A 15,680-nucleotide genomic window follows, 5' to 3' on the forward strand; every position below is an offset into this window, starting at 1 on the left:
ACTTATACACAGCAAAAAACTTTTTCAATAAGTTTTAAAAAGAATTACCATGTACTGTTTTTACCAGACTTAATAGATGGCTTAAAAGTGGTAAAGAGAACAGTAGCTTTCCATTAATAAGTTCCCTTCAACAAACACTTAAGAGCATACATTAAGTGCTCAGTTTGCAGGACAAAAAAGCCTGTTACCTTTAATTTTGAATGAAAATAGCCAAGTTATTTTGAATTTGAGGGCGGGGGGGGGGGTCCTTCAGAATCCTCATCCATAAAATAAGGAGATTGGACCAGATAATTTCTAAGGTCACTGAGCTCTAAAATTACTGTACGCAGAGGTGCTCAATAAATTCTTCTAAATGTCTGTTGCATGAATGAAATTCTGTGCTGCTTTTCTAAAAACTATTTTTCTGGCATATTCTCCTCTTTTTTCCTTTATCACTATTGCTTTAGAAGACTCCTTAGGTAGGCATTTCTAGATTTACCTACCCACCTACCTTCCCTCACCTGCAGACAGACATTTGGAAGTTTCTTCACTGTTTTCAGAAATGTACCTATTTAATGAAAGCATAATCTCATTAAAATAAGGCAACTTGTGGTGGGTGGGATTTAATGAAAGTGTAACCAGGTGATTTAGCCAATTGTGATGGCTCCCGCTCCGTGCAAAAGCTTTTTGATGACTAGAAAGGTTCTCTATTAATAATCCTGGAGAGTCAGGGTTGGCAACTACAGCCTGTGAGCTAAAAATGGGTTTTACATTTTTTTTTTTTTTTTTGCGGTATGCGGGCCTCTCACTGTTGTGGCCTCCCCCGTCGCGGAGCACAGGCTCCGGACGCGCAGGCTCCGGATGCGCAGGCTCAGCGGCCATGGCTCACGGGCCCAGCCGCTCCGTGGCATATGGGATCCTCCCAGACCGGGGCACGAACCCGTATCCCCTGCATCGGCAGGCGGACTCTCAACCACTTGCGCCACCAGGGAGGCCCGGGTTTTACATTTTTTAAAGCGTTGGGAAAAGATATGTGACAGCAATTATCTGGCCTATAAAGCCTAACAAACATGTTAACATCTGGCCCTTTATAGAAAAAGACGTGCCCCAACCCTTTGAGACCAGACTTGCAGGAATCACAGTAACAGAATTGATAACTTACTTACTGAAGTGTCAGGAGGAACTCGGTCATAGCTGACGTTGAGCTAGAGAGAAATTTCTGGGGCTTTCTGCCACAGGGGTAAGAAAATCAAGCTTTGTCTAAGATTAACCCACAGAAATAGGCATCAAGGTTTTGACTGTGATAAACTACCAGGTATTGATCGTAGGCCAGACCCTGCACCAAGCATTATCTACACGCTATTCAGTTTAATTGCTACCACTGCCCTCCTGGCTCCACCGTTTACTAGCTGTGTGGCCTTGGGCAGGTTTCTTAACCTCTCTGTAGCTCATTTTCTTCCTGTTTAAAATGGGAATAAAAATAATGCCTTCCTCATGGAGTTGTAATGAGAAGTAGATGAATTAATTAATGGAAAGCACATAGAACAGTGCCTAGCACATAACACGCTCTCAGTAACTATAATTTTCATTCTTATCCCAGTTTTTCACATGAAGAAATGAATGTTTAGAGAAAATAACTTGTTCACTGTCACAGTGGTAGGACGTGAACTTGACCATTCCTCTATATTATGCCCAGCTGCTAGGGTGGGCAGCAGATTTGACCAGGGATGGATAGCTAGAGATGAGGTTTGCCTAGAGCCCAAATAAAAAGATACATTGTGATGTGGCAGGTGACTTCCCTGAGCACCCATCTGCAAGTGGTCATAGTGCAATAAGCTTTGCTTTCCTGCCACTGTGCAGTTCAGTAAGGCAATTCTATTATCATGAGACTAAAATACTGATCAGATGTGTGGCTTCTATGTCATCTGCTGTGGATCTCATTGGAGTTAGTGTCTGTGGGCATTTAGTTGTCAGCCTAGTAGTACCTGTTAACTTCTCCCAGACCATAGTTTGGAATTGATGGTCAAATAGTAGACGCCAAGTTGGTGAACATGTGGAGGTGTGCTAGGTGAGTGGTGTCCCTGGAGAGGGCAGTGAAGCTCTGTGCCCATTCCCACATACCTTGCTCTATGTATCTCTTCCATCTGGCTGTTCCTGAGTTGCAGGACTGGAGGTGATGCCGCCAAAATGGCAGTGCAGGATACCCAGCCTCCATTCTTCCACAAAGATCAACATTTAGCCGTCTATCCATGAACAAAACCAGCTCTGGGAGAGCTCTGGAGCCCACTTAAGAAACTTCAGTAATGCAGTTGAACATAAAGCCTGAGAATAACCATACAAAAAGGGGAAGACGGCTTCATTCTGCCTGCATCATCCCATCCCCAAAGCCAGCGGTGCTCAGCGCCAAGAGGGAGTGCCCAGCTAGAAAGAGGACCCTTCATTAGGAAAGGGGGAGTGGGGTGAGTGACCAGCTTCCCCTACCTTTTGGGGCACCTCATGAAGGTCCCCCTTCAGTTTCACCCCACTCACTTAGAGATTGGCAAAGCTGAGACACATAGAAATGGGGGACAAGGAAGAAAAAGCAGGTGCTCCCAGAAGCAGGCACATAGCAGGAGCAGCTGTGGTTCTGAGACACCTGCTCCACAGACAAATCCAGCAGCTTTCACCACTGAAGAAACCAAGAGATGGCACAACCACCATGGACCCCCACAGGTATTTGCATTCACTGACATCAGCCACCTCAGTCCCTACCTATTTTCTTCCCAGCCTGCCCCACTCTGGCCCCTGCTAGAGCTCAGGTACCACATGAGCAGCCAGCCCAGGCCTCTGTGTGAAGACAAGATGCCAGCCTACATGCCCCATCACCATGTGTGCACTTGGGGCCAGCCCCTCCAGCAGTGTACTTGCACACTGCCAGCCTGACACCTGACACTGGCCTCCACTGTGGTGTGCACACCCAGGGGGAGACTGCAGCCACAGGAGAACATGCAGACAGCCAGGGACCCTTGCAGCTGCCAGCGTGCCCACAGTTGGCCCTTGCTGCCTGCCCTGGCGCCCACCACTAGGTGTGTCTGCAACTGGCCCCTGCCACTACATAGGCATCTGTAGCTGATCCCTGCAGCGGAGTGTGTACACACCACTGGCCCTGGCCACCACACTGCCTGTCCTGGTCCTTGGACCAGGGGGTGCTGCTGAGGACCCCAAGCACCACTGCAGCCTTTGTGGACTCCCTGCAGCATTCATCAAGGACCATTCAGTTGCTGATGCTATGGACCCCAGCAACCTGAGCCAAAGAGAGATCACGCCCCTCCCCCCCAACCCACTGCTGCCACACAACCCCACACTTGGTACCCTGCACCACTAGACCTGGGGTCACAGCATGTTGTAGTGTGCTCCACCAACCCTTGCAGGTGTGAAAGTCTTCACTTACCAACGTCAGTCCATAATGTCTGGAAGAGGTGACTGCTGCTTCAAATGCACAGACACCTGTGAAAGGCTATAGGGATCCTGAAGAATCAGGGAAATATGTCTCCACCAAAGGAATACAGTAAACTTCCAGGAACTGGCCCTAAAGAAATGGAGATCCGGGAGATTGCCTGATAGAGAATTTAAAATAATTGTCTAAAGATGCTCAGAGAGATACAAGAGAACAGAAAAACACTTTAATGATATCTGGAAAATAGTACAAGAACAAATAAGATGTACATCAAAGAGAAAATCTGAAAAAAAAAATTGGAGCTGAAGAATACAATAATTGAACTGAAGAATTCAAGAGAGACCTTCAACATCAGACCTGAACAAGAAGAAAGAATCAATGAGACAGATCAATTGAAAGTAGCCAGTCAGAGGAGCAAAAAGAAAAAAATGAAAAGGACTGAAGAAAACCTGTAAGACTTAGGGGACACCATTAAAAGAAACACTGTACATATCATTGGAATTACAGAAGGAGAAGAGGTGGAGAAAGAGGTAGAAAGCTTATTTAAAGAAATAATGGCCGAGAATTTCTCTCAAACCTGGGAGAAATTTGGACTTCCAAATACATGAAACTAATAGGTTTATTTTCAATCTAAAATGATCTCCTCCAAGATAGATACATAAAAAAACGGTCTAAAATCAAAACCAGAGAATTTTAGAGCAGCAAGAGAAGAAAAAAATCTCGTACAAGGGAACCCCCATAAGGAAATGAGCAGATTTCCCAGTAGAGACCTTGCAGGCCAGGAGAGAATGGGATAATATATTCAAGTACTGAAAGAAAAAAACCCTGCCAACCAAGAATACTTTACCCAGCAAAGTTGTCCTTCAGAAATGAAGGTGAGATAAAGACTCTCCCTAACTAACAAAAATTGAGGGAGAGCACCACCACTAGACCTTACTTATAAAAAAAAAAATGCTGAAAGGAATTCTTCAAGCTGAAATGAAAGGATACCAGTTAGTAACATGAAAACATAAAAATATACAACATACTGGTTAAGATAATTATGTAGCCAGATTCAGAATACTCTAATACTGTAATATGGTAGTGTGTTAATGACTTAACTGCAGTATAAAGGTTAAAGGACAAAAGTATTAAAAAAAAGCTATAGCTACAATAATTTGTTAATACATAATATATAAATTGTGACATCAAAAACATAAAAGAGGGAAAGTAAAAGGGTAGAGGTTTTGTATGCAATCAACATTAAATTATCAGCCTAAAACAGACTATTATAAGTTGATTTATGTAAGCCTTATGGTAATAACAAAGCAAAAGCCTACAGTAGGTTCACAAAAGATAAAGAGGAAACTAAAGCATAATCACTATGGAAATTCATCTCACAAAGGTAGGCAGAAAGAGAGGAAGAAAGTAACAAAGGGACTACACAAGACAGCCAGAAAACAAAAAGATGGCATTAGTAGGTCTTTACCTATCAATAATTTCTTTAAATATAAATGTACTGAATTCTCAAAAGACAAAGAGTGGCTGGATGGATAAAAAACCAAAACTCAACTATATGCTGCCTACAAGAGACTCACTTCAGCTTTAAGGACACACACAAGCTCAAAATGAAGGTGTGGGAAAAGATATTCATGTGAGTGAAAACCACAAGAGAGCAGGGATAGCTATACTTACATCTGACAAACTAGACTTTAAGCCAAAAGTGGTAACAAGAGACAAAGAAGATCATATAATGACAAAGAGGTCAATTTATCAAGAAGATATAACAGTTCTAAATATATAATCACCTAACATTGGAGATAAATATATTAACAAAATACTAACAGATCTGAAAGGAGAAATAGTTGACAATACAATAATAGTTAACAACTTCAGTATCCCACTTTTAACAAAGGATAGATCATCCAGACAGAAAATCAATAAGGATACATTGGACTTGAACCATACTTTAGACTAAATTAGTTAAACAGATATATACAGAACATTCCATCCAAAAGAAACAAAACACACATTCTTCTCAAATGCACATGGAACATTCTCCACAATAGGTCATATCATAGGTCACAAAACAAGTCTTAGCAAATTTAAGATTGAAATCATACCAAGTATCTTCCAACTACAGTGGTATGAAACTAGAAATCAATAACAAGAAGAAAGCTGAAAATTTCACATGTGGAAATCAACACACTCCTGAACAAACAATGGGTCACAGAGGAAATCAAAAGGAAAATAAAAAAAACACCTTGAATCAAACAAAAATTAAAACACTTCATACCAAAACCTGTGGGATGCATCAAGAGCAGTTTTAAGAGAAGTTGATAGAAATGTCTACATTAAGAAAAAAGATCTCAAACAACCTAATTTTACCCCTTAAGGAAGTAGGAAAAGAAGAAACTAAGCCCAAAGTTAGCAGAAGGAAGGGGATAATATAAATAAATGAAATAGAAACCAAAAAATTACAGAAAAGATCAATGAAATTAAGAGCTGGTTTTTGAAAGATAAAATTGACAAACTTTTAGCTAGATTAAGAAAAAAAAAGAAGGGCTTCCCTGGTGGTGCAGTGGTTGAGAATCCACCTGCCAATGCAGGGGACACGGGTTCAATCCCTGGTCTGGGAAGATCCCACATGCCGTGGAGCAACTAAGCCTGTGAGCCACAACTACTGAGCCCGCGTGCCTAGATCCCGTGCTTCGCAACAAGAGGAGCCACTGCAATGCGAAGCCTACACACTGCAATGAAGAGTAGCCTCCACTCACCGCAACTAGAGAAAGCCTGCATGCAGCAACCAAGACCCAACTCAGCCAAAAATAAATAAATACAATAAATTTATTAAAAAAAGGAAAAAAAGAGAAGACTCAAATAGATAACATTATAAATGAAAGAGGAGACATTGCAATGGATACCACAGAAATACAAAGGATCATAAGAGACTATTGCGAACAATCACACACCTACAAATTAGATAACCTAGCAGAAACTGATGAGTATGTAGAAACAGGACACTGTAAAACCCTTAGAGGAGAACACAGAACACTCTTTGACATAAATTACACAAGATCTTTTTTGATCCACCTCCTAGAGCAATGAAAATAAAAACAAATAGGATCTAATTAAACTTAAAAGCTTTTGCAAAGCAAAGGAAACCATTAAAAAAAAAAAAAACCTCAGAATGGGAGAAAATATTTGGAAACAAAGCAACTGACAAGGGATTAATCTCCAAAATATACAAGCAGCTCATGAAGCTCAATATCAAAAAACCAAATAATCAGTCAAAAAATGGGCAGAAGATCTAAACAGACATTTCTCCAAAGAAGACATACAGATGTACATGAAAAGATGCTCATCACTAATAATCAGAGAAATGCAAATCAAAACTACAATGAGGTGTCACCTCACACCAGTCAGAATGGCCATCATAAAAAAATCTACAATCAATAAATGCTGGAGAGGGTGTGGAGAAAAGGGAACCCTCCTACACTGCTGATGGCAATGTAAATTGGTACAGCCACTATGGAGAACAGTATGGAGATTCCTTAAAAAACTCAAACTACAACTACCATATGACCCAGCAATCCCACTCCTAGGCATATACCCAGAGAAAACCATAATTCAAAAAGATAAATGCACCCCAATGTTCACTGCAGCACTATTTACAATAGCCAGGACATGGAAGCAACCTAAATGTCCATTGACAGAGGAATGGATAAAGAAGATGTGGTACATATATACAATGGGACATTACTCAGCCATAAAAAAGAACAAAATAATGCCATTTACAGCAACATGGATGGACCTAGAGACTGTCATAGTGAGTGAAGTAAGTCAGACACAGAAAGACAAATATCATATGATATTGCTTATATGTGGAATCTAAAAAAAGGGTACAAATGAACTTATTTACAAAACAGAAGTAGAGTCACAGATGTAGAAAACAAACTTATGGTTATCAGGGGATAAGAGGGGGGAGGGATAAATTGGGAGATTGGGATTGACATATACACACTACTATATATAAAATAGATAACTAATAAGAACCTACTGTATAGCCGAGGGAACTCAATACTCAGTACTCTGTAATGACCTATATAGGAAAAAGATCTAAAAAAAGAATGGATATATGTATATGTATAACTGATTCACTTTGCTGTACATCTGAAACTAACACAATATTGTAAATCAACTATACTCCAATAAAATTTTTTAAAAAATGAGATGCAGAAGTCAGAGGTATAAAAAGAAAAATCAGCTGAATCATTTAGAGAAAATTTGGCCATAAGATGAGCAGATTATATAATTTATAAGAATTGCTTAAGCTCTTTAAAACTTAATGTTCTCATAACCATACTTAAAAAGTATGTTTTTGAAATCATGCTCACTAATACCCAATAAAGCTCAGGATGTGTGTGAAAAAAAACCCCAAAACAAAAAACTTCATGGGACTTCCCTGGTGGTCCAATGGTTAAGACTTTGCCTTCAATGCAGGGGCTGTGGGTCCGATCCCTGGTTGGGGAGCTAAGATCCCACATGCCTTGTGGCCAAAATAAAACAACAAACCATAAAACAGAAGCAACATTGTAACAAATTCAATAAAGACTTAAAAAAATGGTCCACATCAAAAAGAATCTTAAAAAAAACTTCAAATGTCCATTAAAAAACCCCAAAACTTAGAAACATACAACCTACCAAGGCTGAATCATGAAAAAAATAGAAAATCCAAACTAGTAATGAGGAAGGAGATTGAATCAATAATCAAAACCCCCCCAATAAGAAAACCATAGACCAGATGGTTTCACCAGTGAATTCTACCAAACATTTAAAGAAGAATTAATGTCAATCCTTCTCAAACAGGGAACATTCCAAAACTCATTTTATGAGGGTAGCATAACCTTGGTACCAAAGCCAGATAAGGACACTATAAGGAAAGATAACTACAGACCAATATCCCTGATGAATATAAATGCAAAAATTCTCAACATAATATTTGCAAACTGAATTCAATAGCACATTAAAACAGTCATACACCATGGTCAAGCATTCCTGGAATGCAAGGATGATTCAATGTACGCAAATCAATAAATGTGATACATCTCATTAATAGAAGGAAAGATAATCTCATATGATCCTTTCAATAGATGCAAAAAAAGCATTTGACAAACGACAACATCCTTTCATGATAAAAAAAACTCTCAACAAATTGGGAACAGAAGGAACATACCTCAACATAACATATGATAAGTCCACAGCTAACATTATACTCAATGTTCAAAAGTTGAAAGCTCTTCCTTTAAGATCAGGAACCAGTTAAGGGTGACCATTCTCACTCCTCCTATTCAACACAGTACTGGAAATCCTAACCAGAGAAATCAGGCAAGGAAAAAAAGACATCTAAATCAGAAAGGAAGAAGTAAAACTGTCATTGTTTGCAGATGATATGATCTTATATATAAAAAATTCTAATGACTGCACCAAGAAAAGCTAGAACTAATCGAGGAATTCAGTAGTATTATCGGACACAAAATCAACATACAGGAATCAGTTGTGTTTCTATATACTAACAATGAAATATCTGAAAAAGAAAAAAACCAATCCCTTTAATAACAACATCAAAAACAATAAAATATTTAGGAGTAAATTTAACCAAGGAGGTGAAAGATCTGTACACTGTAAACTACAAGACTTTGGCCAAAAAAAAAAAATTGAAGACACAAAGAAATGGAAAGAGATCCTATGTTCATGAATCAGAAGAGTTAATACTGTTAAGATGTCCATACTACCCAAAGCCATCTATAGATTCAATGTGATCCCTATCAAAATCCCAATGGCATTTTTCACAGAAATAGAACAAATAATTTTAAAATCTGTATGGAACCACAAAAGATCCCAAATAGCCAAGGCAATCATGAGAAAAAAGTATAAATTGGAGGCATCACACTTCCTGTTTCAAACTACACTACTATAGCTATAGTAATAACTATTTCAAGCTATACTACAAAGCTATAGCAATTAACATAGTATGGTACTGGCATAAAAAAGAATAGACCAATGGAACAGAATTAAGAGCCTAGAAATAAACCTTTGCATATATGGTTAACTGATATTTGACAGGAAGCCAAGAATACTCAATGGGGAAGGAATAGCCTCTTTAATAAATGATGTTAAAAAATAAATAAATACATGAATGAATGAATGTATGATGTTGGTAAAACTGGGTAGTCAAATGCAGAATGAAATTGGACCCCTATCTTACACTATTCACAAAAATTAACTCAAGATAAAGACTTAAACACAGGACCTGAAACTAAAACTCCTAGAAGAAAACACAGGGAAAAGGCTTCCTGACATTGGTCTTCACGATGATTTTTGGATTTAACACCAAAAGCTTTAACAACAAAGACAAAACTTGATAAGTGGGATTATATCGAACTAAAATAGCTTCTGCACAGCAAAAGAAACAACCAACAAATAAAAATGCAAACTATGGAATGGAAGAAAATATTTGCAAACCATACATCTGATAAGGAGTTAATATCCAAAATATGTAAATAACTCATACAACTCATTAGCAAAAATAACCAAACAATTTGATTTTAAAATGGGCAGGAGAACTCAATAAATACGTTTTCAAATAAGACATACAAATGGCCAACAGGTACATGAAGAGGTACTCAGCATCACTAAACATCAGGGAAAAGCAAATCAAAACCACAAGGAGATATTCATCTCACACCTGTTAAAATGGCTATTATCAAAAAGACAAGTGTTGGTGAAGATGTGGAGAAAAGGGAACCCTTGTGCATTGTTGGTAGGAATGTAAATTGGTATAGCCACTATGGAAAACATCATGAAGGTTCCGTAAAAAAATAAAAATAGAACTATCATACAATCTAGCAATCCCACTTCTGGGTACATATCCAAAGGAATTATAAACAGGATCTTGAAGAGATGTCTGCACCCCCATGTTCATTGAAGCATTATTTACAATAGCCAAGATATGGAAACAATGGGTCTGTCAAAGGATGAATGGATAAAGAAACTGTGGTGTATATATACCATGGAATATTATTCATAAGAAAGAAGGAAATCTTACTATTTGTGACAACATGGATGGACCTTGAAAGTATTATGCTAATTAAGTCAGAGAAAGACCAATACTGTATGATCTCACTTATATGTGAAATCTAAAAAGCCTAACTCATAGAAACAGAGTAGAATGGTAGTTATCAGGGGCTGGGGAGTGGGGAAAATGGGGAGATGTTGGTCAAAGGATACAAACTTCCAGTTATAAGATGAATACATTCTGGGTATCTAATTAACAGCATGGTGATTATGGTTAATAACACTGTACTATATACTTGAATGTTGCTAAGAGAGTAGATCTTAAATGTTCTAACTACAAAAAAGAATGATAATTATGTAATATGATGGAGGTGTTAGCTAATGCTATGATGGTAATTGCTTTACAATATATTAGTGGTTCAAATCAACATGTTGTACACCTTAGACTTACACAATGTTACATATGTCAATCATATCTCACTAAAACCGGAAAACATAAAGGAAAAAACAGCCAAATCACTGTTAACTGGATGAGGGAGAGAAAGGTGGAATGAAGGCGGGCATACAACAGAACGTCAAAACAGATTTGAGGTGCAGCCCAATGAATAGAACGTTTTGTGTTAGGGTCAAGCATAGAAGAGGAAATATATAAAATCAAGGCTAATATGCAGAATTTTATCATTTCCTCTCAAAAAGAAATGAAAGTGTTGGTTGTCTCCAGTTTTCTTTGGCTCTTAAAAATGGAGCCAAGCATATTTTAAAACATTTGTTAAGTCTCTAGAATATCTAAGAACATGAGGCCCAAGTAGCCTTCGTACTACTTAGCTGGGGTTGCTTGAGTTACGAGTCTTCTGGTTTGTGAATGTCTTCATTTTTAAGAGATGCCTTTGTGGAGCACTGATAGGCGCACTGGCAGCCTCCACCTGCAGGCTTATCTTGGGGAACAGTATCTCACAAAGCTGAGGAGGAGCTTGTGATAAGGAAGACAGTAGGTCCTCATGTCTTCAGAATAGGTGAAAACTCTCCTGCAGATTAGATCAAGGAAATTCTCCAGTTGGCTGTGACACAGAAGCTACCACCATGCCTTTCCAACCCAGGGAAGGAGGGGTTGGTTAACCTCCCTTGTGGAGTGAGAAACAGGGATATGCAACACAACAGGTGCTGGAGGAAGTGTCCACCCCATTGTGGGCAGGTTCTTTGCATCTATATTGATAACAGCCTCTCCCACGGATTAGCTGATCCAGGCTTTAGTGTTTTATTTCCTTCTAAAAGTAATGGAGTGTGTACTCCTGAGTTATGTGTGGCATGGAGAAAATTAGTTCAGATGTTAGCATTTTTTTTTTTTTTCTTCCAAGAGTGGCTGGATGCTTGGCAGGGTGCACAATCATATGGTCTTCAGATCTTTTAAAAGCTGATTTTCCTGGGCCTAACCCTGGGGGAACTGGATACAATCTCTGGTTATTATTGATTCATTTCCCATTGGTGTTGAGCTTCCTGAGAAATTAAATAAGATCTAAAACTCACACACATACACTCCTCAGGTGAAGGGAAACTCTAAACCAGATTAGTTTCACGGTCACCTTTTTTTTAGGATTAGGAGAAAAAGAAAGGCAAAGAGCAGATATGGAAATAATCCCAATGTCTACAGTGTCATAAGAGGCCTGGGGCTCTTGAGAGCAAAGGTCAATAGCAAGTGCCAACTAGGTCCTGGCTCGTGGTCCCAGAGGGACCAGCCTGCCACTGCCAAAGGCTTCTTGTTAAAAACGTGTCTCCTGACCTTTTGTGCCTGGGCTCTCCCAGGAGCACAGATGCTGGTGTAGCAGACTCAAGGGCTCTCAAGTTCAAGTTTGGCACATTGTTCGGAGAAGAGACCCGGAGTTGCTGAATTTATGGGGGGCAGGGCCCCATTCAATGAGAGTGGAAGGTCATTTGAACCCGAAGCTTGCTCTGTTGCTGGCCTGAGCAGTGGCACCCCGACTTTGCCCCCCTGGCGCTGATGAGGGAGTGGAGGATGACCCCAGGCCCTCTCCTGGTCTCAGCCTTGTCCACAGGCTTGGTGAAACATAGGATGCTAATGAGGGGCTTGCTGAAATCAGAGCAGCTCTTCTCCCTGGGGTATGCTTCATTTTTAGTTGTTTAAAAATACAGCCTGAGGGCTTCCCTGGTGGTGCAGTGGTTGAGAGTCCGCCTGCCGATGCAGGGGACACAGGTTCGTGCCCCGGTCCGGGAGGATCCCACATGCTGCGGAGCGGCTGGGCCCGTGAGCCATGGCCGCTAAGCCTGCGCGTCCGGAGCCTGTGCTCCGCAACGGGAGAGGCCACAACAGTGAAAGGCCCGCGTACCGCAAAAAAAAAAAAAAAAAAAATACAGCCTGAGACAGAAATTTCAGGACACCAGGTGCCTAGAAATCAGTTCAAAGGTTATTCTGTTCCTTCCCTGCACAGAATGCAGGCAATCCCACATCTGTCTCCGATCAGTTAATTCCTTTGACATGTCTGAGCAGATATGGACCTCCCAAAATGCCCTAGGGAGAAGCAGACTTAGAGGAGTTTGCCCTGCTCCCGTGAGGGAAGGGATTTAGCAAGCAAAGGTCTCACGGAGAAAGCTGCACACACATTTTGATGCAGATTGCTTGAGAAGAGTCAGAATTTTACTTTCCCTGCCAAGAGAATGGGGTCAGTGCTCCCATAAAATCTTTCTCACCGGTTAGTGCTGATTTGTGCTTAAAGTGCTGGAGGTGCCCTCTGTTTCTGACTAATACAAACAAGGGACCAGAGGTCGAGGAGAAGGGTGGTGGTGGGGAATACAATTCCTTTTTTGTAGTGATTCAAAATGTCTTGTTTGGACTTCAGCAGAGCAAGAATCTTTGTCTCAATATTTGATGATAACAGCCCGCCACCATCCTTTACTGCAGATGTATTGTGTGCTCACTTTATGTTCATCCAAGTAAATTCCCATAATAACCCCGATAAGGGACGTACTCTGATTATTTCCACTTTTTAGATAAAGAAACGGAGACAGGGAGGGTAAGGAATGTGCACAGGTCGCAGAGTGGAGCCATCTTTCTGCAGTCTGGACCTTAAGCATTGAGCAGCATTTGGCCTCCACTGGGATTGTCGGGTACCGTCTCTGTCAACGCAGGATTTGGAACTGATCGGAGATGCTCATTTCCGCAGATACCCAGGATGCTGTCTGCACCCTCTACTTCAAGTGAGGTCTTTGGACCAGCAGCATTGCAGCACCTGGAAGCTTGTCCGAAAAATGCAGATTGTCAGCCCCCCCCAAGGCGACTGTTCTACAAGACCCCTGGCCAGTATTTCAGTTTGAGAAGCACTGCCCTCTGCTACCAGAGAGAAATAGATCCTTCACTCTCTCCCTGTGTTCCCTCCCCTTTGTCTAATCTCATCCAGCAATTTTAAGTTCTTCAAAAGTAAAATAGGGGGCTTCTCTTGTGGCGCAGTGGTTGAGAATCTGCCTGCCAATGCAGGGGACACGGGTTCAAGCCCTGGTCTGGGAAGATCCCACATGCCACGGAGCAACTAGGCCCGTGAGCCACAACTACTGAGCCTGCGCATCTGCAGCTTGTGCTCCACAGCAAGAGAGGCCGCGACAGTGAGAGGTCCGCGCACCGCGATGAAGAGTGGCCCCCGCTCACCACAACTAGAGAAAGCCCTCGCACAGAAACGAAGACCCAACACAGACAAAAGTAAATAAATAAATAAACTTAAAAAAAAAAAAAGTCAAATAGATAGGACTTCCCTGGTGGCGCAGTGTTTACGAATCTGCCTGCCAATGCAGGAGACACGGGTTCAAGCCCTGGTCTGGGAAGATCCCACATGTCGCGAAGCAACTAAGCCCGTGTGCCGCAACTACTGAGACTGTGCTCTAGAGCCCGCGAGCCAACAGCTATGAGCACACGTGCCACAACTACTGAAACCTGCATGCCTAGAGCCCGTGCTCCGCAACGAGAAGCCACCGCGATGAGAAGCCCGCACACAGCAACGAAGAGTAGCCCCCGCTCGCCACAACTAGCGAAAGCCCACGCGCAGCAACGAAGACCCAACACAGCCAAAAATAAATAAATAAATTTATAAAAAAAAATTAAGAAAAAACTAAAATAGATAAATAAGGACCTACTATCTACACAGGGAACTATATTCAATATCTTGTAATAACCTATAATGAAAAAGAATCTGAAAAAGAATATATATATATATATATATATATATATATAACTGAATCACTTTGCTATACACCTAAAACATTATAAATCAACTATACTTCAGTTAAAAAAAGCACCAGTTACAGAAAAATAACAATATTTCAAAATATCTTACCAAGAAGTACTCAACGCTGTAGAACCAGAAGCATGACAAGGATTTCTCAGCATCTTTGAATTGTTTTTGAGAAATTAAAGGAAGATTCAAACGTGTGGAAGATATGAGTTTCAGAATTCACAGTAACATATAATTTATACACACAAAGGCTCAGCTGAGACATGGAACTCCAGAGGTCTCGAATTTGGTTCTTGCTGCGTTTTGCAATGGGCCGCGTTCCCCGGAAGATGCTGCACAACTTGGATCCACCCTTTGGTACAAGCCTTGTTGATGGAGGGGAGCAGTGAGAAGCAAGCTGTCAACAAGCCCAGTTCCTGCCAAAGCCCACTTGCCGGCCTGCCAGCCAGCATTCTGAAAATGCATTTGGGAATTTCTACTTTCAGCTTTTACTGAATATGAAATTCAACTGTGTATTTATAGCCTTGATAAGCGGACCCAGCTTAGGGATAACCCTGATACATTTTGTCTTACAAGATTCAGAATCCATTTCTAGAGGGGGTAATAGTGAGGCCATTGGAAGCAGTAACGAGGACTGTGCTTCTCTCTCAACCTCCCCCAGTCGGTCCCTGTTCTGAAATTCCCATTCAGTTCGTCCAGTGCTGCAAATGGATAGAGGAGGAGCAAAAACATTTCCAGGGGAGTCGGGGGAGGCCGTCTGGAGGACCATCAGGCTTTTAAACAGGCTGTAGAAGCTGGTGTACTTGGGCCAGCATCACTTTCTGGTCCCTCAGAGGGGCGACAGCAAAATAGGACTTAAGAAAATGAAGGGTCGCTATATACTGCTTGCCACTTCTGACTCAGTTTTATTACTTTGGACCCAGTGTTTCAAAAAGTAAGTTACTCAGGCGAGCTTCAGTGTTTTTTTAAAAATT

The sequence above is a fragment of the Mesoplodon densirostris genome, chromosome 1 (genome assembly GCF_025265405.1).
Source record: "Mesoplodon densirostris isolate mMesDen1 chromosome 1, mMesDen1 primary haplotype, whole genome shotgun sequence".
NCBI lineage: Eukaryota > Metazoa > Chordata > Mammalia > Artiodactyla > Ziphiidae > Mesoplodon > Mesoplodon densirostris.